The sequence below is a fragment of the Schistocerca piceifrons genome, chromosome 7, assembly GCF_021461385.2.
Source record: "Schistocerca piceifrons isolate TAMUIC-IGC-003096 chromosome 7, iqSchPice1.1, whole genome shotgun sequence".
NCBI classification, from domain to species: Eukaryota; Metazoa; Arthropoda; class Insecta; order Orthoptera; family Acrididae; genus Schistocerca; species Schistocerca piceifrons.
In genome coordinates this window covers 495,727,030-495,751,628 of record NC_060144.1, presented here as the reverse complement: position 1 = coordinate 495,751,628, position 24,599 = coordinate 495,727,030, and positions in this window count along the sequence as shown.

The following is a 24,599-nucleotide window of genomic DNA, read 5'->3' as shown; positions in this document are numbered from 1 at the left end:
CGCACACACACACACACACACACACACACACACACACACACAGGAGTGTCATGTGTGGTCCTGCGGTGTTAATGGCAAGTGGATGGGCGCACAAAGGAGACGGGTAAATTTTGCCAGTGAAGAAATAATTCAGACGAAACAGCGCATTCGCCGAAGCAAGTTACAGGGTAGGCTCGCTAATAACGACGTAGCCGAGCAGCTAAGTTAGTGGCTGCCCCCGCAGGGTCAGAGGGCAGCCTAATTAACGGCTGGAGGCCGCTGACGTACTGCGGCCAGGTACGGCACAGCGCGGCCAGCTGGAACATAGCAGGGTGGGGGGGGGGGGGGGGGGTGACGCAAGCGGCGGTAACTCAGCCCCGGGCCACGTCTGCAGCGTGGCGGCTCAATCCCACAAACGCGTAGCAGCTACTCACGGAAAGCGCCTGCAACAGCTTCCAGGGCAGTCGTGGAGGCATCCGTCCTGTCTACATCATCTGTCACGGTCTCGTCTCTTACCTGGAACACATCAGAAACGCCTCATATTAGCTTCAAAGTGAATAAATGTTCTAGAGGTTGAAGAAAGGAAAACTCACATTTATCTCATTTATACACTGCCGGAAAAAATAGTACGCCTTTTTAGAGGTTTTCAGTTCACACAAGATTTATTGTTGCAACGGTGCATATGGAGTACAAGAAATGATTGCTTTTACAGATCAATAGCACAAGCGGATTTGTGGTACCAGGCATCGACCTATGCTGAGACATCCGTATTAGTATATGGGAAGCCTCCACAAGCGACAGTGCAGGTGCTGACTCTGTCATCCAGTCGCTCGTACAGATGGCGAAAACTGTTCTGGGATCCGTTGCACGACGGCTGCTCGACCTGTTCACGTAGTAATTGTAGTTGGCTAACAAGTCGTATGAGTCACTTCTCGTCCCATCATATCCCCCACTTGCTCGACTGCAGGTAAGTCCGGAGAGCGTGCTGGCCAGGGAAGTTTCTGCACGTGTTGCAGAGCACGTTGAGTTCCACGAGCGTGCTTGGGCAAGCATTATCCTGCAGGAAAAACACATCACCTTCCTCTTGCAAGAATAGCAAAAGAACGGGTCTAACGACATTCTGCACGTACTGAGCGCCGGTTAGCGTCCCCTCCAGACACACCAAAGGTAGACGAGGGTTGTAGCTTAAGGCACCCCAGACCATAAAGCCTGCAGTGGAACCAGTGCATCGTGGACGAATGCACTCTACGAGAGAGCGCTCACCAGATGTACAGTGTAACGCGCACACGACCATCTCTTGCGTGCAGGCAGAATCTGCTTTCATCGCTTAAGACTACGGCGCACCATTCCGTCTTCCAAGCGATCCTCTGGGGCAATGCTGTTGTGTAAGTGGAAGATGGGCTAGAGACGTGCCCGCCCGTAGTCACACTGCTAATAACCATTTATCAACAGTTCATGTTGACACGTCTGGGCTCAGAAGCGCTGTGCCGAGGTGACTGCTGCTGTTGCCCTTACAATGTGACCGCCGTGGTGGGCGCCTGTGCTGCGTGGACGTCCGGAATCTCGTCTGCAGGTGTGAGTGTGTTCACGTGACTACTAATACCAGCATCATTGTACAACCGACGCAGCACGTCCAACTTGTGTGGCAATTCTCCGAAAGGACCTTCCCGCCACTCAGAAAGCCACTATCTGACCCCCTTCCAAATTCGCTCTGTTGGCTGTAGGAAGCACGAGAGCGCGTCCGTGGCAGGGTTGCCTTCTTGCTTCACACGGCTGCACCAAAAATGGCTCTGAGCACTATGGGACTTAATTTCTGAGGTCATCATTCCCCTAGAACTTAGAACTACTTAAACCTAACTAACCTAAGGACATCACACACATCCATGCCCGAGGCAGGATTCGAACCTGCGACGTAGCGGCCGCGCGGTTCCAGACTGTAGCGCCTACACCCGCTCGGCCACTCCGGCCGGTACGGCTGCACCACACTGAGTCTGTTGGCTGTGAGCATTCCCTGTCAAAGGGCAAACACAGATTGCGCTCTAGTAGCTATGCCGCTACTTATCTGTTGGCGGACGATATTGAAACCATTATCAGTACATCTACTATGCCCCACGTGGCATAACCCGTCATCGGATCAAAATCCACATCGTGTTGTCAGGTGTACCACTTTTTTCCGGCAGCGTAGATTTAGAAAAAGAGATTGAAAATATTTATTGGAGTGCACTGTTTAGCATTATGAAGTTCTCAGTGATAAAATATCATCGGGCATAGAACACAGACAGCGAAAAGTTATCTACAAGATGTGTGGAACCCAAACCGTATTCTTAAGAGTCGACGGACATGAAACGGAAGCAGTGGTTGTGATTAGAGTGAGACGGGTTGTAATCTGTCTCCCATGTTACTGAATCTGTGCATCGACCGAGAAACATTTTTGGTCAAATGTTTGAGCGGAGCGGAAACAAGACTCCTTCGAAATTATATAATCGATTTTACCCGAATTTTCAAAGCAAAACAAAAAGTGGGAAGTGGGCGAATGGGGTAACAAACGGACCAGGAAGAAGTCCAGTTTTGAAGAAAATATAGATATACATATATGTAATTGCTTCAAAGAAATCAGGATAACTAACATAAAATCTGACAATTAAAAAAAACTGAAAAAAGACGCATCAATTTTTAGCGAAGTAATTTGTCTAAAGGAAGGGAAGAAAGTAAAGAAAATGGATTAGATAAACATTTGACCTTCCTATGCATGATGCTCGTAATCACGTACAGCCATAGTTTTTTAACAGAGAAATATCTACCAGTACTCTGTAAAATTCTAAGTTAAAGACTAAACACTAAATTCTCATTCGGCTCCTCATTTCTTTTGGAAATTTGTTTAAGTTCCTATGGGACGAAACTGCTGAGGTCATCGGTCCCTATGCTAACTTAAACTAAATTACGCTAAGGACAACACACTCACCCATGCGCGAGGGTGGACACGAACCTCCTACGCGCGAACCGTGACAAGACGCCCTAGACCGCCGGCTACCCTTCGCAGCGGCTCCTCGTTTGCTGCACTTCATTTCGAGCACCATTCAAAGGCACGTCAAATGCTCCCTCAATCTATTTTATTCATTACTTATAGATAAGTCATTTCATAAGACAGTAGACTGTTTTTTTTAAAAAAAAAAAACTCTTTTACCTGTTTTTGAGTTGTACAAGACAAACACAGGCAAAAACTGTTGTTTATTCTCAAGAATGAAAGTGTTGAAACGAATTATATGTATGTAATATTTTGAGACCCACCACTGATGATGCCTCTGGTGTAACACTCAAATTATTACACACGACTTACAATACACAAAAAAGATATGTACATAACATCTACCGCGGATTATAGTCGTCTTAAACGTGTACGTTAATTTTGATAATGTTCTGATTAGCTTCCTGATAATGTTCAACACAATACCTTTTACTTTTCTTTTAAATCCCGCTGCGCTTCTTATACTACACTAACCGACGTCGCACAGTCGTTCATGTGAACAATGATGGTATCACGATGCTTAGAGTGAAGCCATACGTAGAGCAATCAGTGGACTGTCCGTAGATCTGTGGTCATACACTGCATGTCTATAACTCCCGTCTATGCCCCAAGAATCACAACGCACTAGTCGTATGTGTGAGGTGTAAGGTCACAGCGCAATGAATGACAGCAAAGTCGGTGTGCTATTAAAGTTATTCAAGGGCAGAGGAGGAACATCTTTGATTTACAGCTCGTAACTGTGCGGTCCGTTTTACTTCAGAGTGCTACTGATGGGACTCCTTCCAAAAGAAACAATCACAACTTCTAAAGCCAACTGTATGATCCTGAACGAGCTTGGTTCAAATGGTTCAAATGGCTCTGAGCACTATGGGACTTAACATCTGTGGTCATCAGTCCCCTAGAACTTAGAACTACTTAAACCTAACTAACCTAAGGACATCACACACATCCATGCCCGAGGCAAGATTCGAACCTGCGACCGTAGCAGTCGCGCGGTTCCGGACTGAGCGCCTGGAACCGCTAGACCACCGCGGCCGGCGAACGAGCTTGTAAGTGCTCTGTGGATAAAACTGCATGACCTTGTCGCTGCGTGTCAATACAAGGTCACTCACTGCTGCCCACAAGCAACGACCATTATACAGGGTGGTCGGAAATTCCCGTTACAGACTTCTAGGATTTGTAGAGGGGAGTGAGTACATCGTATTTTGAATATGAACCCATGTCAGGAAACGCCATCCAACGAGACTACAGAGCGACGAAGTAATAGGCAGCGGCGTCTGTAAATTTACGTATACACTGGTTGATTCCGTGATGATGTTACAGACTTTATAGGAAAGAAAGTTTTGTGACTGACTGAGGAACGAAAATACGAAGAAGCGTAACTGAGATACGAAGTGAGCATTTGCTTCATTGTTTGACAGACAGATATGACCATGTGTGTTAACGTTTTGGTGAAAAGTTACGAGGCTGACAGGAGGAAGTGCTTGGAGTTTTTTCTTGAATCAAACAGGGCATTCGGTCATTGGAAGAGTACAGGATAGCTTGTCCCAGCAACAGAGCAGGAGTTAACAAACGTTCTTGTTTTGAGGACAGGCAAACTACGAAGTCAGATAAAAGAGACTTTGTTGCTGTTGTGGTCTTGAGTCCAAAGACTGGTTTGATACAGCTCTCCATGCTACTATATCCTGTGCAAGCCTCTTCATCTCCGAGTAACTACTGGAACCTACATCCTTCTGAATCTGCTTATTCATCTCTTGTTCTCCGTCTACGTTTTTTTACCCTCCACGCTTTCCTCCAGTACTAAATTGATGATACGTTGGTGCCTCAGAACATGTCCCACCGACCGATCCCCTCTACTAGTCAAGTTGTGCCACAAATTCCCCTTCTCCCCAGTTCTATTCAGTACCTACTCATGGCCCCTCGACTCTTTACTTTATAACACTTTATGTTGCGATTATGATTATATGATTGGTAGTTGATGGGAGCCTCTGTGACAGCCATGTAATTGTATGTCTGCAAGTCTGCTAACTACACTACTGTCCATTAAAATTGCTACACCACGAATATGGGGACGTTTGCAAGACAACAACCATCTGCACGAACAGTTCGACGACATTTGCAGCAGTATGGACTATCAGCTCGGAGACCATGGCTGCAGTTACCCTTGACGCTACATCACAGACAGGAGCGCCTGCGATGGTGTACTCAACGACGAACCTGGGTGCACGAATGGCAAAACGTCATTTTTTCGGAGAATCCAGGTTCTGTTTGCAGCATCAAGATGGTCGCATCCGTGTTTGGCGACATCGCGGTGAACGCACATTGGAAGCGTGTATTCGTCATCGCCGTACTGTCGTTATCACCCGGCGTGATGGTATGGGGTGCCTTTGGTTACACGTCTCAGTCACCTCTTGTTCGCATTGACGGCACTTTGAACAGTGGACGTTACATTTCAGATATGTTACGACCCGTGGCTCTACCCTTCATTCGATCCCTGCGAAACCCTACATTTCAGCAGGATAACGCACGACCGCATGTTGCAGGTCCTGTACGGGCCTTTCTGGATACAGAACATGTTCGACTGCTGCCTTGGCCAGCACATTCTCCAGATCTCTCACCAACTGAAAACATCTGGTCAATGGTGGCCGAGCAACTGGATCGTCACAATACGCCAGTCACTACTCTTGATGAACTGCGGTATCATATTGAAGCTGCATGGGTAGTTGTACATGTACACGCCATCCAAGCTCTGTTCGACTCAATGGCCAGGCGTATCAAGGCCGTTATTACAGCCAGAGGTGGTTGTTCTGGTTACTGATTTATCAGGATCTATGCACCCAAACTGCGTGAAAATATAATCACATGTCAGTTCTAGTATAATATATTTGTCCAATGAACACCCGTTTATCATCTGCATTTCTTCTTGGTGTAGGAATTTTAATGGCCAGTAGTGTAGACGAATGATTAACTGACATAGTTAAACGGACAGACGTTGCTTGCGTAAGGCACATAAGCATTCAAGGGAAGTTCCAACAATGTTAAGTTCTCATTACGGTGGCGAATTGAATTTTATCAGAATAGTGGACGTTTGAAAGAACAAGCGATTGTATTCGTTTCACTCTCTGTGGAAATATCCTGCAGTGCCGAAATGCATGTGGAATATTTCTGGATACAGTGACAGTATGTTCTCTGCAACTGATCTACGGCTAAAGTTACAAAAAGGCGGAAGTAACACTAAGTTTGCTCCACGGAGAGTACGCGGCCTCTAATGATTTCAGTATACACAAACGATTCATCATACAGTATCAGCGGAGCTGTAAGATTGTTAGCTGACTTTTTGTTTCTGTCTACGGGAAAGTACCATCATTGGACGATCGTTACGAACTGAATAAAGATATGATGAAAATTTCTACTTAGTATAACGAATGACAGTGCTCTTTGAATGTGGATAAATACAATATGGTGAACGTATCCGTTAGGACAGTGCTGCCAAATTTGGTGTTAATAGAATACGGCAGTAGACGACCGACGCGAGTACCTTTGCTAACACCACAACAATGCTTGGAGCGACTCCGATGGGCACGTGAACATATCGGTTGGACCACAGACGACGGTAAGAGCGTCACCTCGTCAGATGGACCCCGATTTCAGTTGGTAATACCTGATGGGATCTTCGAGTGACGGAGACAGCACGAAGCCATGGACCCAAGTTGTCAGTAAGGCAATGTGCAAGCTGATGGTAGGTCCATAATTGTGTGGGGTGTGTATACATGGAATGGCTTGGGTCCTCTGGTCGAAATGGTTATTTTCGGCTACTTGGAGACCATTTTCAATCATTCATGGACTATACGTTCCGGAACAATGATGCGCCGTGTCTCCGAAATTGTTCAAATGGCTCTGCACACTATGGGACTTAACATCGGAGGTCATCGGTCCCCTAGAACTTAGAACTACTTAAACTTAACTAAGCTATGGACATCACACAAATCCATGCCCGAGGCAGGATTCGTATCTGCGACCGTAGCAGCAGCGCGGTTCCGGACTGAAGCGCCTAGAACCGTTCGGCCAAGCCGGCCGGATGATTTGAAGACCCAGATCGCCCGACATAAATCTCATCGCACATTTATGGCATATAATTGAGACGTCACTTCGTGCACAAAATCCTGCGCCGGCAACATTTTCGCAATTATGAACGGCTACTAAGGCAGCATGGCCCAAAATTTCTTCAGGGGAGTTCCTACGATTTGTTGAGTCCATGCCAGCCGGAATCGGTGCACCGCCTCCCGCAAAAGGATTTCCGACACAGTATTAGGAAGTATCCTATTACTTTCGTCACCTCAGTGCGTACGTAAATGATTTTATCACCAGTAAGACCATCGTGTAGTTGTTATTGGCTCAACGTTTCGAGACCCAGCGCGTGGTTTCCACTGCTTTGCATAATTCCCTTCTCAGCCTCCTCTCAGTGTCTCATGCAAATGCGGCATCTCTACGGGGTTCCGCAGCGGCGTCTTCACTTTCATTTTCCGCCAGAGCACAAAAGTAGGTCGGGCTGGTCCTGTAAGCGGGTCAGGCCCTGGCGGTGGCGGCTAATTCCGTGCGTCAGGTGGCCCCACCCTCCACCCTCACCCTCCACCCTGACGCGCCCGCTGATACGGTGAACGCTAAGTTACCGCCGGCACCTGCGGCCAATTTGTAAAACTGTCGGCGCGGCCAGACGAGGCGTGAGAGGGCGCGCCTGATTAGGCCTCCTAAAAGCCAAAGGCTGTTCCGCCGCCGATAGCCGGCGCGGCCGCTCTGATCTCGCGCCGACGACTTCATCAGCGGCGGGCGACTCCCAGACCGCCCCCACACAGCACAACTGGGCCAGCACCGGCCTAGGCGGTGGCTGAGCCTGCGGCCGTAGACCAACGCCGTGCGCCACGCTGCCCCAGTTCCAGGCGCTGCCCGTGGAATGTGGGTGGCGGGCACTACTGTACACTGACTGACCACTGCGACATTACGATAGTGCCAATCTCTAACCGCATTACTGCAGTATGGTACACATTGTAAGAGGAATCCTTACAGCAAGACGAGGAAACACAGTGCCTGACAAAAAAAGTGAAGCACTCAGAAGTGGGCGGAGCGGGAGTGTGGTAACGGAATGGAACTTGGCGGGCTCAGAGTATGGAATGTTGTTACAGTGAGTACAAAGTCGAGTCAGGTTTACAAATAACGTGGCGATATAAGCCTATCAGTTTCATCAGTATGATGTTACACCGCCTGTGGCCTGGAAGCATACACTGATTCAGTGGGAAAGATGTCATATAGCCACTCTACATCTACATCTACATCTACATCCATACACCGAAAGCCACCTAACGGTGTGTGGCGGAGGGTACTGTGAGTACCTCTATCGGTCCTCCCTTCTATTACAGTCTCGTATTGTGTGTGGAAAGAAAGACTGTCAGTATGCCTGTGTGTGGTCTCTAATCTCTCTGATTTTATCCTCATGGTCTCTACGCGAGATATACGTAGGAGGGAGCAATATACTGCTGGACTCCTCGGTAAAGGTATGTTCTCGAAACTTCAACAAAAGCCCGTACCGAGCTACTGAGCGTCTCTCCTGCAGAGTCTTCGACTGTAGTTTATCTATCATCTCCGTAACGCTTTCGCGATTACTAAATGATCCCGTAACGAAGTGCGCTGCTCTCCATTGGATCTTCTCTATCTCTTCTATCAACCCTAACTGGTACGGATCACACACCGGATGAACAGTATTCAAGCAGTGGGCGAACAAGTGTACTGTAACCTACTTCCTTTGTTTTCGGACTGCATTTCCTTATGATTCTTCCAATGAATCTCAGCCTGGCATCCGCTTTACCGACGATCAACTTTATATAATCATTACATATTAAATCACTTCTAATGCCTTCTCCCAGAGAATTCACGGAATTAACTGCGTCCAGTTGCTGACCTGCTATATTATAGCTAAATGATAAAGGCAGCACATTACACTTGTCTACACTGAGATTCAATTGCCATTCCCTGCACCATGCGTCAATTCGTTGCAGATCCTCCTGCATTTCAGTACAATTTTCCATTGTTACAACCTCTCGATATACTACAGCATCATCCGCAAAAAGCCTCAGTGAACGTCCGAATGTTATCCACAAGGTCACTTATGTCTATTGTGAATAGCAACGGTCCTACGACACTCCCCTGCGGCACACTTGAAATCACTCTTACTTCGGAAGACTTCTCTCCATTGAGAATGACATGCTGCGTTCTGTTATCTAGGAACTCTTCAATCCAATCACACAATTGGTCTGATAGTCCATATGCTCTTACTTTGTTCATTAAACGAGTGTGGGGAACTGTATCGAACGCCTTGCGGAAGTCAAGAAACACGGCATCTACCTGTGAACTCGTGTCTATGGCCCTCTGAGTCTCGTGGACGAATAGCGCGAGCAGGGTTTCACACGATCGTCTTTTTCGAAACTCAGGCTGATTCCTACAGAGTAGATTTCTAGTCTCCAGAAAAGACATTATATTCGAACATAATTCGTGTTCTAAAATTCTACAACTGATCGACGTTAGAGATATAGGTCTATACTTCTGCACATCTGTTCGACATCCCATCTTGAAAACGGAGACGACCTGTGACCTTTTCCAATCTTTTGGAACGCTACGCTCTTCTAGAGACCTACGGTACACCGCTGCAAGATGGGGGGCAAGTTCCTTCGCGTTCTCTGTGTAAAATCGAACTGGTATCCAATCAGGCCCAGCAGCCTTTGCTCTTTTGAGTGATTTTAATTGTTTCTCTATCCCTCTGTCGTCTATTTCTATATCTACCATTTTGTCATCCGTGCGACAATCTAGAGAAGGAAAGGTGGTGCATGTCGACAACTGTTGTACTTGGTCCTTGTTCTTCTGGTTATCGGCACTGCGATGGAATAGACGTCGCAGCTAAACCCACACATTTACCGTCGCGGACCCTCTGGACATCTTCCTGGACACTGACCTACATAACACCCAGCAGACGGTTCACAGATACACATACCATGTACGGACGACAATTGTCCTGTGAAAAGTGGCACCATGATACTCTCACATAAGAAGTAACTGAAGAGGTAAAAGTCTGTGACGCTGTGCCGTCATAGTTCCCTCAGTCACTACCAGCCATGGCCTTAAGTTATCCGATGGCTAGTCACACCACGACGCCTGAAGTAGCACTACTATGCCTTTCGACATTTTGTTGGAAGAATGGAACCTCTCCCCAGGTTGCCACCATGCACGCTGACGCTGGTCATCCGGTGTAGTGCAGAACCGCTCTTCATCGCTGCACACAATGTGACATCATTTATCGCCAGTCCACATTTCCTGGTCGTGGCTTTACGCTCCAGACACTGCCGTTTGCGTTGTGGTGTCATCGCAGACTGTGAATAGGACAGTAATTTCCTGGTCCAGTACACAAGGTTGCAGTGAGTCCAATACTTCTTCGTGGATAGCAGACGCAAATGTGAAGGGGTTACGTGGTGCTTGGTGCTCAATACGGCGGTCCTCCCTTGTGGTGGTCAAATGTTGTCGCGTCGACCGGAACATTGACGACGAGTATATCCACCTTCACGTTCTCATGCTGTCCAAAATCGGACCACTATCATGCCTGGAAACCCCACAAATCTGGAAGTTGTGTGATTAGATCAGCCAGCCAAATGAAAGTCTGCAACAGTCCCTTTCAAACACTGTCAGAAGCTTACAACGCTTACTCCGTGTATTTCACAGTGATCACTCAATTTGTGACGCTGTACACGCTCCTTATACAACCTACCCTGCCTGGTAACAGTATTAAGCACGCGAAGCGCTAACGTAGAATGGTGGAAATTCTATCCTGTCACAGGGAGTTACAGCTCTTGATCAATTATATACCCGCCGATGGTATGTACTAGTACGAAGCTACACTAACAACCGGCTTTGTCGTGTGACACAGTGTAAATCGCTTTTGTTGTGTGTTTGCGACTGATGCTGGAAGAGAGCACCATCATCGCAAGTTTAGCGGCTCCGCCAAAAGCGGCGGTAATTACGTCACGTGACCGTCGGCCACGCAAAGCAGCGGCCTGAGCCACTGCAAAAATGGCAACATTGAAACGTCCCCTTTGGAAAATTTATGAATTACTGTGCTGATAAACCTCAATGTTATTTGATTTTCAAACAGCTGAGCAGAACTGAACGTACTTCGCTCTTTACTTATTCTGATCAACACTAAACTAACACACAATATTTTTAGCGCAACGCAATCTGATTTTCAAAAGTCCCTACAAAAGTATGGTCCTGTCTAACAATAACCTATACCTTTCATGAATCACTTACCTCACAAAAATCTTCATTACTCGAACTACTGCAATACAGCGAGCGCCAATACTGCCAGCTAAATAAAAGATTCTAACTACTGAAGGTACTAACTACTGATAGTTATAGTTAGCAAATGAAAGATTTTGATGGAGAACAAACAATGTATTTACTTTAATAATGTTCAAAAGTCATAATATATATATATATATATATATATATATATATATATATATATATATATATATATATATATATATATATATATCAGTTCATGATATCCAGTCTTACAAATTTACTCTCTCTGATGGACACACGTCCAGGAAAACTCTGCCATCTCTCTCCCCACATCCACCACTGCTGGCGGCTCACCTCCAACTGCGCAACGCTACGCGCTGTTCACATCTAGCTCCCCAACACTACAATAGCGAATATTCCAACAATGCTAACCAGCCACAGACTGCACACAGCACAGTCAGTGATTTTCATACAGATCGCTACGTGGCGTTACCAACATAAAAACCTAAACAGCCTACTTACAACATAAACTGGTCGCAGGGCCGGCAGAAGGTTTCAACCGCCTCCCCCTCCCACATCATGAAATCTGTCCCGACATTTACTCCCAACAACTTTAAACCCACCCCACCATTTCCGCCTTGGTAGGGCTCCCTCTCCCTCCCTTTCCCATTTCCCCCCTATCCCCTCTTTGTCCCTTCCATCCTTCGTTCCCCAGACCCTTTCCCTCACCAAATTTTAGCCCCACTAATAACCATCTACGCCAACCGCTTGTGCATCCCATCAGCCACTCCTGCCCTCGATACATCCGCAACAGTCCTCCATCCACATACTACTTCCTTTCTACCGTCCTCAACGAGCTACCTTTCCTCTTCAACAACAGACCACCTGTCCTGGAGCAGATCCTTCCGGCTTATGTGCTAGTAAAATGCTTCTTCTTAACATCGGTGTTCTACATCAAGCCTTATTAAAAATTTTTAAATGTAATCTTATTGTGGCTCTGATTTTTACCTTTATTACATCTGTTTTTAACTAAAACCAAAGGTAGTCATGTCTATTCTACATACAAATTACCATTTTATTTTCACCTTTACATAGTTTTAAATTCATTGTAAATCTCTCACCATTTTTGCGGCGATATTATCTTGATACTATTTGATCAAGTAGACTACTGGCCATTAAAATTGCTACACCAAGAACAAATGCAGATGATAAACGGGTATTCTTTGGACAAATATATTATGCTAGAACTGACATGTGATTACATTTTCACGCAATTTGGGTGCATAGATCCTGAGAAATCAGTACCCAGAACAACCAACTCTGGCTGTAATAACGGCCTTGATACGCCTGGGCATTGCCTCAAACAGAGATGGATGGCGTGTACAGGTACAGCTGGCCATGCAGCTTCAACACGATACCACAGTTCATCAAGAGTAGTGACTGGCGTATTATGACGAGCCAGTTGCTTGGCCACCATTGACCAGACGTTTTCACTTGGTGAGAGATCTGGAGAATGTGCTGGCCAGGGCAGCAGTCGAACATGTTCTGTATCCAGAAAGGCCCGTACAGGACCAGCAACATGCGGTCTTGCATTATCCTGCTGAAATGTAGGGTTTATCAGGGATCGAATGAAGGGTAGAGCCACGGGTCGTAATACATCTGAAATGTAACGTCCACTGTTCAAAGTGCCGTCAATGCGAACAAGAGGTGACCGAGACGTGTAACCAATGGCACCCCGTACCGTCACGCCAGGTGATACGCCAGTACGGCGATGAAGAATACACGCTTGTAATGTACATTCACCGCGATGTCGTTTGGCTTATAGTTATGACTGATTCCAGCTGGCAGCTAGCCATTATCAGATTCTACAAAAGGTTTTTTTATCAGTTTCTAAGGAATTTGTGTCTCTATTGAATAATTGTTGAGAGAAGTTAGACATTCATCTACATGTACAGCCAAGAGAAAAACCGGTTCTGCAGAGGCAGCCAAAGAAAACGTTTTTAGTGATTGGGCCCCGTCACTAGGCGACACCGGTCAGGGAGGTAACTAATACTGCAATCTTGAGATAACATGCTATTTTGCATGAGCATGTTACTCAGACTCGAAATTGAATTCATCCGTATGAGTCCAGAAACAATAGATTCTCATGTTAACTAAAAGCTGTTGCTCAAATAAGACAAAAATAATGGAAGGGCAATAAATATTCATTTTTGTATGCGAATGTACGCGAGGTCCATAAGAACGAGGAAAAAAAATCATAATTTTCCTTAGGTACCGTGTATTTAGCCAGGCAGCGGCCGTAGGAAGTGTTGCTGTACGGGACGCTTTCAGCAATTATTGCTAGTTTTAGTAGTATTGCTATAATGAGGGCCACGTTGTTCTTAATCCTGACAACTTTTTCTGTTAGCCGAATATTCAATCAACACGACTGTGTGATTGTCTATCGGTTCCTGAGCTAATTTGACACCAGTGCAGTTAGTAGCTGTAGAGAATCTGATGATCTGTACTGATATCTGTTATCATTGCCGTTGTGGCCAATGTCCAGTTGCTCAAGGTCTTTGCTAGCAACTCTTCTGAGCTTGGTGTAAGTCGCTTTCCATCTGGACTCTCCAGCAACCCATCCTGACAATAGAGGATTAGTCGCTTGTTTCTCATTGCTGTTATATTGCACTCTAGGTGTTGGATGCGTCTGTCCCTGTATAAACAATCTTTTTAATTAGGCCTATGATTTTTCTTACAATTTTGCAGCCATTTAGACTTTTCTTTACTATTATTATTATTATTATTATTATTATTATTATCACGTAGTTTTCTAGTGAAGCTACATTTTTTTCTGATTTATTACGTAAAGAAAACCTACTGAATCTATCAGGGAGATGAGAGACCTTTGGCACAACATGAGTAAAAGAAGGACCAGACTGATAGGACACTGCCTGAGGGATCAAAGATTAGTAAATTTGGTATTGAGGGGAACTTTCGGATGCAAAAACCGCACAGTAAGCGGACTGAAATGGATGTACGGTGGAGTAGTTATACGTATGTGGAAATACTTGGTTCAAATGGTTCAAATGTCTCTGAGCACTATGGGACTTAACATCTCAGGTAATCAGTCCCCTAGAACTTAGATCTACTTAAACCTAACTAACCTAAGGACATCACACACATCCATGCCCGAGGCAGGATTCGAACCTGCGACCGTAGCGGTCGCGTGGTTCCAGACTGAAGCGCCTAGAACCGCAAGGCCACCAGCGGCCGGCGGAAATACTTGCACGGGACGGACTGGTGTGGAGAGCTGCATCACACCAGCCTTCGGAGTGATGACAATGACAACAATACGAACAATTTGGCAACAGGAACAGCAATGACGTGTAATATGGTGGGTTTTGAGTTCGAAAAATATTGGAATATTGGGAGTGATGCTCAAGTGAAAAGCAGAGAAAATTTTCTACGACCATTTTCATTCGTTCATTTGGCCAGCGAGATAGCGTCTCATGTATGAGTAACTATGGTTCATATTCATGACAGGAGTCTTCCTCCGAGATTTAATGTCTGATGAGGACGAAAAAAATGTCCTCCAAGCTGGTAACAAACAGACAAGCAGGGAAAGGAACTGGAGCACTAATTATATAACCACCGTATTGCCGTCAGATGCCTTCCCAGGGAAACAGTGCCGGAAATATAAATTTCCCAAATAGAGCTATTAATTAATGCATGTGATTGGATCAGCGGTGCGCCGGGTAAGCGGCTTTCCAAATGATCTCCAGTGCCGATGATTCACGGCCTTTACCTCTCCCTGTACGTTCCTGATGAGATGACCCACACGCCCCTAACAAACTAGTTATGCAGCCCACATGACGCGCTGACAACCGGAATATTTCCAACGGCCGTGGGTCCCCTATAAACGCTCTGGACCGTTCCATCACTCACGCGAGCGTTAACACTTGGTCTCCGAGGCCAAGAATGGAAAAGCAGTACTACGTTATTCACAGGACTTTCTGCCATACTGAAACCTAATGGTATTATAATCCAATGAGCCATATTTTTATGGACGGATTTCTATGCATTCCACTGTTCGTTTGCAACTACTTTCATTCGTCGAAGAAACAGCATTCTTACTTTCACACTTGCATAAGGCGAATGCATTCGCTGTATGTTATACAAGTTGGTCAAGAACAGTCTGTAAAGCGTGTAAAAGTGTCACAGGGTAGGTTGTACTGAGAAATAATTGTTAAAAACAACCGAAACGTAGCGCTGTTTTCAAGATAATTAGCGTTGAAGTTAGCTAGTCAGGCCGTTGCGCACGCATATTTAAGGGACCCGCCATATACAATTAATGCTAGTTATCGTCATAGCGTAGATGACACCACACGAGACTGCTCAGCCTTTGGCTCGGGTTCCATCCTTATTACCGCCGCATGTCCAATTTCTACATCGCTCTCTCTTTCAGTTATAGGAAACAAAACGAAGAACACCTCCGGTGACTTCATCTCTGGCGGGCCGGTTGAATTTCCGCGACGAGCAGTAGCCGGATTGGCCAAATCTACAATGCTAATTAACTCGGAAACGGCGCAATGTATTGAGTTTCTGTTTTAACAGTTACTCATGGGCCACAGCCCTCCCTGCAACACGCAAGCTTTTCAGACTATATCTGATCACCCTGTACATTTACATTTGTGATAATTGTAAAAACAAGAGGAACTTTTCTTGAAAGTTAAAGTGATTTTGCCGTCTTTGGCTGTTAAAGGTTTTGCTAATGAATGATTTTTTATTTCGTCGTTCATTTGAGCACTATCAGCTGATTTCGCTGAGCCGCCGCTGTCGAGTGCTTCCTAAAATTTCCAAGAGAACAGCAATAGTATTAACATAATCGTGATAAGGGAAACTAGCAAATGTAGCATAATACTATGTGCTATTTTGTATAAAACTGACATACAAAGAAGAAGACAGCAACCAGCCACTATTAATAATGCTATTTATTTAAGTAAATAGCGCCGTAACCGGCTTCGAACTGACAGGATTTACAAGATGCACTTTACATAATCGTCAGTTTTCGATTTTAATTCTCCCATTGTAGCGAAATATTCTTGGTGTGTTGGCGCCATCGAAAATTACGCGAAATTTTGTTACCAAGTTGCAGGATTGTATTTTTGAAATACTGCAAAGTATTTGCACCACTTATATGATTTGAGAATCACCATATTGTGCAAAGCAACAAACAAACACACACACACACACACACACACACACACACACACACACACACACACCAAAAAGTATTTGCCACATGTGAAGTTGACACAAAGATTGCGGTTTCAGAAATTTACTTAAATAAATAGCATTATTAATAGCGGCTGGTTGCTGTCTTCTTCTTTGTAAGAATCAACCTGCATAATACTATGTCGTAAAAGGAGTAAGTCTTTCATTTCTATGAGTTTTTTGTACACATTTCTATTAATCCCAAGGGCTGTGTAGCGTACACGGAGATTTGAGTTTTTTAAGTGGCCATAACACAGTAAGCTAGTTGTCGTTGTCTGAGGACGCATTACCATGGAATTTGTGGCAGTTTCCTTTGTCAGTCCTACACAAATGATTTTTCTCGTTGTGTTGGAGATTTCAGGAAACGAGAACTGTGGTGCTGCGATTAGCATCTTGCACTCTGATTCGGAAGGATGACGGTTCATATCTCCGTTCGGTCATGCAGATTTAAATTTTCCGAGATTCCTGTAAATTGAGGTTAAAATAAACAGTCGAGATTGCAATAATATTTGTTTATTTACCGGTTTGGCTTGTGTTAGAGCCATCTTCAGAATATTTTGCCGTGTAAGGGTAGGAACATCAAAGTTACAGACTGTACTAACACGTATGGCCTTGAAATAAAATAAACAAAAGCTGTTGCAAAAATTACAAACAGTGCTATTGCATATGGCTCGAAAATAAAATAGAGAAAGAGTGTAGTGTTTATATCTATGACTGGTGCTGGCGGCTCGTCGTTTTTCTCGTGATACCACGATCGTACACTGTGACTCATAGCTGTGGAGCCACGGGTTCAATAGTGTGCAATTCGCGCGCCGGCCATGGATTACGTCATCACCTGATAATGGGAAACTCCTCACAAGAAGTGAAATGTCGTTACTGTATGAAATTTGCACAGTAAGTTCTCGTAGACCAAGTACGAGTACATAGGAAGTTAAAAAAATATTATAAAAGATCAGGCAATTAGTCATTTATGTTAAAATCAAGTAACCAAACTTACAAAACACAGGAGAGGCAGTGTAATCTATTGACATTGGTGTGAAACACAGACACACCGTTCTTATTAAGTCGATAAACGAATAAACAAGAGAGTGGTAATTACATGCACATACAGATCTTACATAAAGACATAATAACAGGTAAAATTACATTAAAAGATACAACCATTAAAATACATACAAGCCGTTGTAAATTTACTAGGCAGTGCCCTCTGGTAAGAATTCAAAACGGCGTCAGCATATAAATAAACATTATTGCGATCTCAACTGTTAATTTTAACCTAAATATAGCATCAGGGCCGGCCGCTGTGGCCGAGCAGTTCTAGGCGCTTCAATTCGGAACCGCGCTGCTGCTACGGCTGCAGGTTCGAATCCTGCCTCGGGCATGGCTCAGTGTTTAAGTAGTTCTAAGTCTAGGGGACTGATGACCTCAGATGTTAAGTCCCATAGTGCTTAGAGCCATTTGAACCATAGCATCACGTCGCTATAGTCCAGAGACAATGTTGTTTAAATTCCTGTAAATTGCTCTAGGCAAATACCGGGATGGTTCGTCTGAGAAAGGCACTGCCGATTTCCTTCCTCATCCTTTTGCAATCCGAAGTTGTTCTTCGTCTTTCAAATGGTTCAAATGGCGCTGAGCACTATGGAACTTAACATCTGAGGTCATCGCTTCTCTAGACTTAGAACTACTTAAACCTGACTAACCTAAGGACATCACACACATCCATGCCTGAGGCAGGATTCGAACCTGCGACGGTAGCGGTCGCGCGGTTCCAGACTGAAGCGCCTGGAACCCCTCGGCCCCACCGGCCGGCTCTCCATCTTTAATGACCGCTCTGTCGACGGGTGTTAAACTCTAATCTTTTTTCCTTTCTCTTTTTCTCCCTCGCTTCCTTCTTCAGGACACATTTGTAAACGGCAACGCCTAAATCACCTGAGGGTGCACAAGTGAGCGGTGGAGTAACTGTTCATTACAATAGTTTTAAGTATCCGAAGGCGTAAAAATAGTTTTAAGGTTGAATATTTTCTTAGTTTTGAGATTTTCAAAAATGTAAGTGTATAACACACATGGAATGCATGCACGTTATGTCCCTTCTGAGAAACCAGTGTTCGTCTCTTTGGCATCATTACTCAGAATAATGTGTTATTCCTCCAGTGGTTGAACTGGTTGTTCATCTATCTTACTCCCTTCCAGGTTGTCGATAGTGCAACGATTTAACGGCTGAATTTTTGAAGGATTTAAGGGGAGTCGTACCGCCTAAAATGACAAAATATGACATTTTTACGTTTATGCAAATTATGAAATATGGACGTTTATGCTTAATTTGGTGTTGGTTTTATTGAAATACTCGATTATTTACTATTTTAAATAAATATTTGAAAATAATCATGCAATGACATTTCAGAGAATTTTGTTTTCCATCATTTCGCATATTGGCATTTTTCCCTGGAACTATATAGTCTAGAAGGCTGTAGTTTCTATTCTTTTGTAGAGAACCGTCCGTTTCATAAGTTGCCTACACGGGTGGTACTTCGCAGTAAACTCTTTGAACTGTACATTTGTTTGTGTTTGACAACAACAGTTATCCACTAGCCGCGTTTTAGTTTCTGTGTTTCCTGTGATAGTTTTCGTCATGACTACACCAAAAGGACTGCTTAAAAAAGTTTCCCAATCAGTGTTGAAGAAATGTCTCAAGGGCAAAACAAAAAATTCGAATGAATCATTTAACAATGTATGGTCAAGGATACCAAAAAATGAGTTTGTTGGAAGGTCAGTCTTTGAATTTGGTGTTTTGGATGCTGTTCTTACTTTTAATGATGGCTATTCTGGAAGACTACAGGTTTTGGAATATCGTGGCACTCATAAAGATTACAACACCTTGGACCAACTGCGAATCATGAAGGCAGAGATTGCAACAAACAATATGTCAAAAGAAGCCATATCAGAGAAGGAAGGCAGCACTGGGTGAGGAAGATGAAGGAGGAGATGAGGGCTACCGTCCAGGAGCATTCTAACATATGTTTTATGTATCAGTTGGCTGTATATTAAAATTATTTCTTTAAACGCAATTTTCTCAACATGACATTTTTCAGTATAAAAGCCCCTTTTTCTCAGAAATTTCTGAATTTACGTCAATGAATTATTTACCACATAACATAGATAGTACAATGATGATGCAGCACTACTTTATTAGTATTTACTGTAATAGTTAAAATTCAAGAAATTAAAATTGTGAAAATTTACACCAAAAATTATATGTTTAGAGAAATATCATAACTTTTTTCCAGTTGTTGTTTTAAAATGATTGTAGAGAAATACAGTCACAAAACATGGGAGAACATGTGATAAAAACACCACATTTATATATTCAACAGTTCCTGAGAAAACGGGGGTATTTATATTGCCAGTTTAACATTGTCGAAATAGGGCGGTACGACTCCCCGTATGGGGAGACATCTATGGCTGCCTTGCTAACAGCAGGCGTGAGACAAGGTGGGGATCACAGTATCAACGGCGTCTGAGTGTACGGACGAGAAATCAGCCAATTCCATTTATACTTTACAAGTTAGCTACATCGTCTGAACCGGCAACAGTAGCGCTCTTGCTGGTTTGTCATGTTAGTAAATTGTTCCCGAGTCCCATCTGAGGTGGCACTGACCCAGACGCCGTGCTGCTGCCCTCTGTGTTGGCCACCACGCGAGGAACGGGCCAGTCACGCCGTGTTCCCTCGCGCAGAATGCACGCGGACCGGGTGTGCCTGCCATTCCTGGCCAGATTGCCTGGCTGGTCGGTCGGGACGCACGTACCGCAAACTGCCGACACCCAACAGCCCGACCGCATCGTTGCGCCGTGTTGATTCGCCGCGCGCCTGTTAATTCCCCGTGCGGTCGCTCGGAGCATCCCTCTGGCCGCGTCGCCGCCTGGGCATTACCCGTGGAGTCCCCCCACCTGCTGGAAGCGGTAATTACGAGCCCGTTGCACTGGCCCGCACAACGGCGCGGACACGACCGCTGTTTGCACGTCCCTCACTTGCCGGCACCCGCCCGCGGTCGGTGGTTAATGTAATCTCCCGCACGTCTGCGGTCAGGCAGGCATTCCCACAACGACGTAATGGGAAAAGTGCCTCAGTGTCTGCGGTCGCGCCGCACTGCTTAAATACATTTTAGCGGCTGTTCTTCTTATGTGTCAGACGTAGCAGTCCACCCAGGTTGAATTTGATTCTCCCGTACCTTGCGTAGTCTCCTCACTACATCGGCTGCATCAAATTGCACATAATTTCAACGTACTTGAATTTGTCTACAACGTCCTGACGTGTAGCAGTAGCGGGAAAATTATCCGAGAGTTCTCAAGTGTAATTAGTGCTTTTAACAGTATGGCGTGTAATAAGTAGCTCCATGTTTTCATGTTAGTACGTTATTAGTTCAGTACTCATGCCAAACAAAAAATTACACCCTCCCATCAGATAGCTGGCTAATACCACGTAGCACTGCCTCTAGCCTTGAAAATAGCTTAAAAACGGCGAGGAGGAGAATGTACAAATTTCTTAAAGTAGATCGTATTGATGATTAATTCCTGCAGTCCACCAAATAGCGGGGGTACTGATTGCTACGTTCCACTCGCTGTTCCCAATAGTCCCAGAAATTTTTTATGGTACTGAGACAATTAAACGGACCAGTCACGAAGTATTAGGTGTCTGAATATTCCTGAAACCAGGAACGGGTACAGGCAGCCATGTGAACACGACTGTTGTCACCGTGTAAGGCGACGGTGTCCACAGAATAATCGTCATGGATATGTAAAAAAGTAAATGCAACTTCAAACGTCTGTGTTCATGTTCACGGTAACGGTAATGCGTGGGCCCAAGTCATGGTACAAAAAACACCTCCAAAACATCAGAGGACAACTTCTGACCAGAGCTGCACCCTCAAAAGACTTTGGCTCAAACGCCTCATTGTGCCACCGTTCCGCTCGACGCCTAGCAATCTCTGAAAAAAACGCAAAATCACGATTTGTGGGACACACCAAAAGTGTCAGGTCAGTTACTACCCAGTTTACATGCCATTTGGACCAGTGAAGGATTGCGACATTGTGTGCAAGGTACCGGACTCAGAATGTCCATTCCGCGCAGTTACACTCGCAATGTTCGCATGGGAACTGATGGAGATAGATGTGCGTTCACTGACAGCAACAGTTTCTGTCAAGTTTGAGACCGGCTGTCGCTGGCGAACAGTGACACTCGCCTCAGGTCCCTGTCGGTTAGGATCTTTATATGACCACTGTTTTCACTCCACACTACATGACCGCAAGTAGTACAACATTCCATCTAGACAGTCTGGGCAATATGCATTGATACGTCAACAGATGGTGCAACTTGGTTCAAATGGCTCTGAGCAAGATGGGGCTTAACATCTGAGGTCTCCAGTCCCCTACAACTTAGAACTACTTAAACCTAACTAACCTAAGCACATCACACACATCCATGCCCGAGGCAGGATTCGAACCTGCGACCGTATCGGTCGCTCGGATCCAGACTGAAGCGCCTAGAACCGCTCGGCCACATCGCCCGGCTGCAACTTCATTCACAGGATCGTCACGGAAACGTGCAAACGACAGATTCTCTCTGCCATTCTCTCACATTTCCACGTCGACTCATCTTACTTCTCTGTTTCGATAGCCGCGAGGGGTAGCCACGTTGTCTAGGCGCCTTGCCACGGTTCACGCGCCTGCCCCCCCCTCCTCGGATGTGTGTGTGTGTGTGTGTGTGTGTGTGTGTGTGTGTTGTCCTTAGCGTAAGTCAGACCTCAGCAGTTCGGTCCCATAGGAACGTACCACCAATTTCGAAAATTTTTTCTGATTCGATAAAGCCGACTGTTACGTACACGCCACTTCACTACTATTACTTATCAACGTTACAGGGTCATATGACCGCCTGGCACCAGTTGCACGTGATCTACAACTCTCCAGATCGAGCAGTACGCTCTTTTAAGGGTATCACTAATATTTTGGCTTGTCAGCTTAATTACATTGAACCTTACTCACGACATGACACTTGACATCACCCAAATTTATATTTACGCCCCAAATAAAAAGTCGTCCTTTAGCGATAGCTGGGAGAACTGGTTGGGTTATTCAGCCGCTTAAACAATTCTGTTTTCCGCATACAATGGTCTCTTCCGCGGAGTGTGTGAGGCATGGTGTCAGGAGAAGCCCTGTACCAGCACTTTACTACTCCTCTCGAATACCACGGGTTTTCAAGTCCACATCCGATAGAAGTATAGCCATCAGAAGTGCCCCATGCATTCATTCCATGAGAGACCGTGGAGATATTTGCAATGTGATCTAGGACATTGGCGCAATGTCTTGTGACAAGGATCTTCGCGACATCCACCTCTCCTGTCCATGAAGACTAAATACAGCTGTTGGCCATTGTTTCCATCACAAGGGTGCTACGGATTCGAATCAGTTATCTGTAAGTGACGCGGCACAGCACATATGTGTGTTATATAAATTGCAGTATTGGTTACAGACTTTCATAATACATCCGGTACTCTTGCTACGATCACTCTCACTATATCATGTAGGATATTTGTGACCCACAGAGCTGATTGGTGTTTCCCTCTAACCACAGGTTTTCCCTCCTCCTTTTAGAATCCTCTAAGTAAAATCACTGCGTGTTTCGTTTTGGACACGGCTGTCAAATGAAGGAACTGGCAGATTTTACTACCAGTCGCGAATGTCAATAATGATGTGTAGAAGCAAATAATTTTTTGCGCAGGCGTCCCATTCAGAAGTTGCTGCCCATACTTGATCTTGCAGTATTCCCAATCACACACTGCTCATCACATTACGTTTTTTATCTCGAAGTTCGGCTACCAATTTTTGTGCAAAGAGTTTATCACATGCAGCACTTCCTCGATTTCATACCAACTGTATTATGGTATTATTAACCCTCATTCCACAGTCTGGTCTGGGAGCAGCCTCATGCAGTTAGAGGCAGGAATAGGAACGCTCCTACTACGCTTTCTTGCTTATGAGACCCAGAAAATATTAGATACAGGCTCCCAGGTAGATGCTATTTTTCTTGACTTCCGGAAGGCGTTCGATACAGTTCCGCACTGTCGCCTGATAAACAAAGTAAGAGCCTACGGAATATCAGACCAGCTGTGTGGCTGGATTGAAGAGTTTTTAGCAAACAGAACACAGCATGTTGTTATCAATGGAGAGACGTCTACAGACGTTAAAGTAACCTCTGGCGTGCCACAGGGGAGTGTTATGGGACCATTGCTTTTCACAATATATATAAATGACTTAGTAGATAGTGTCGGAAGTTCCATGCGGCTTTTCGCGGGTGATGCTGTAGTATACAGAGAAGTTGCTGCATTAGAAAATTGTAGCGAAATACAGGAAGATCTGCAGCGGATAGGCACTTGGTGCAGGGAGTGGCAACTGACCCTTAACATAGACAAATGTAATGTATTGCGAATACATAGAAAGAAGGATCCTTTATTGTATGATTATATGAGAGCGGAACAAACACTGGTAGCAGTTACTTCTGTAAAATATCTGGGAGTATGCGTACGGAACGATTTGAAGTGGAATGATCATATAAAACTAATTGTTGGTAAGGCGGGTACGAGGTTGAGATTCATTGGGAGAGTGCTTAGAAAATGTAGTCCATCAACAAAGGAGGTGGCTTACAAAACACTCGTTCGACCTATACTTGAGTATTGCTCATCAGTGTGGGATCCGTACCAGGTCGGGTTGACGGAGGAGATAGAGAGGATCCAAAGAAGAGCGGCGCGTTTCGTCACTGGGTTATTTGGTAACCGTGATAGCGGTACGGAGATGTTTAATAAACTCAAGTGGCAGACTCTGCAAGAGAGGCGCTCTGCATCGCGGTGTAGCTTGCTCGCCAGGTTTCGAGAGGGTGCGTTTCTGGATGAGGTATCGAATATATTGCTTCCCCCTACTTATACTTCCCGAGGAGATCACGAATGTA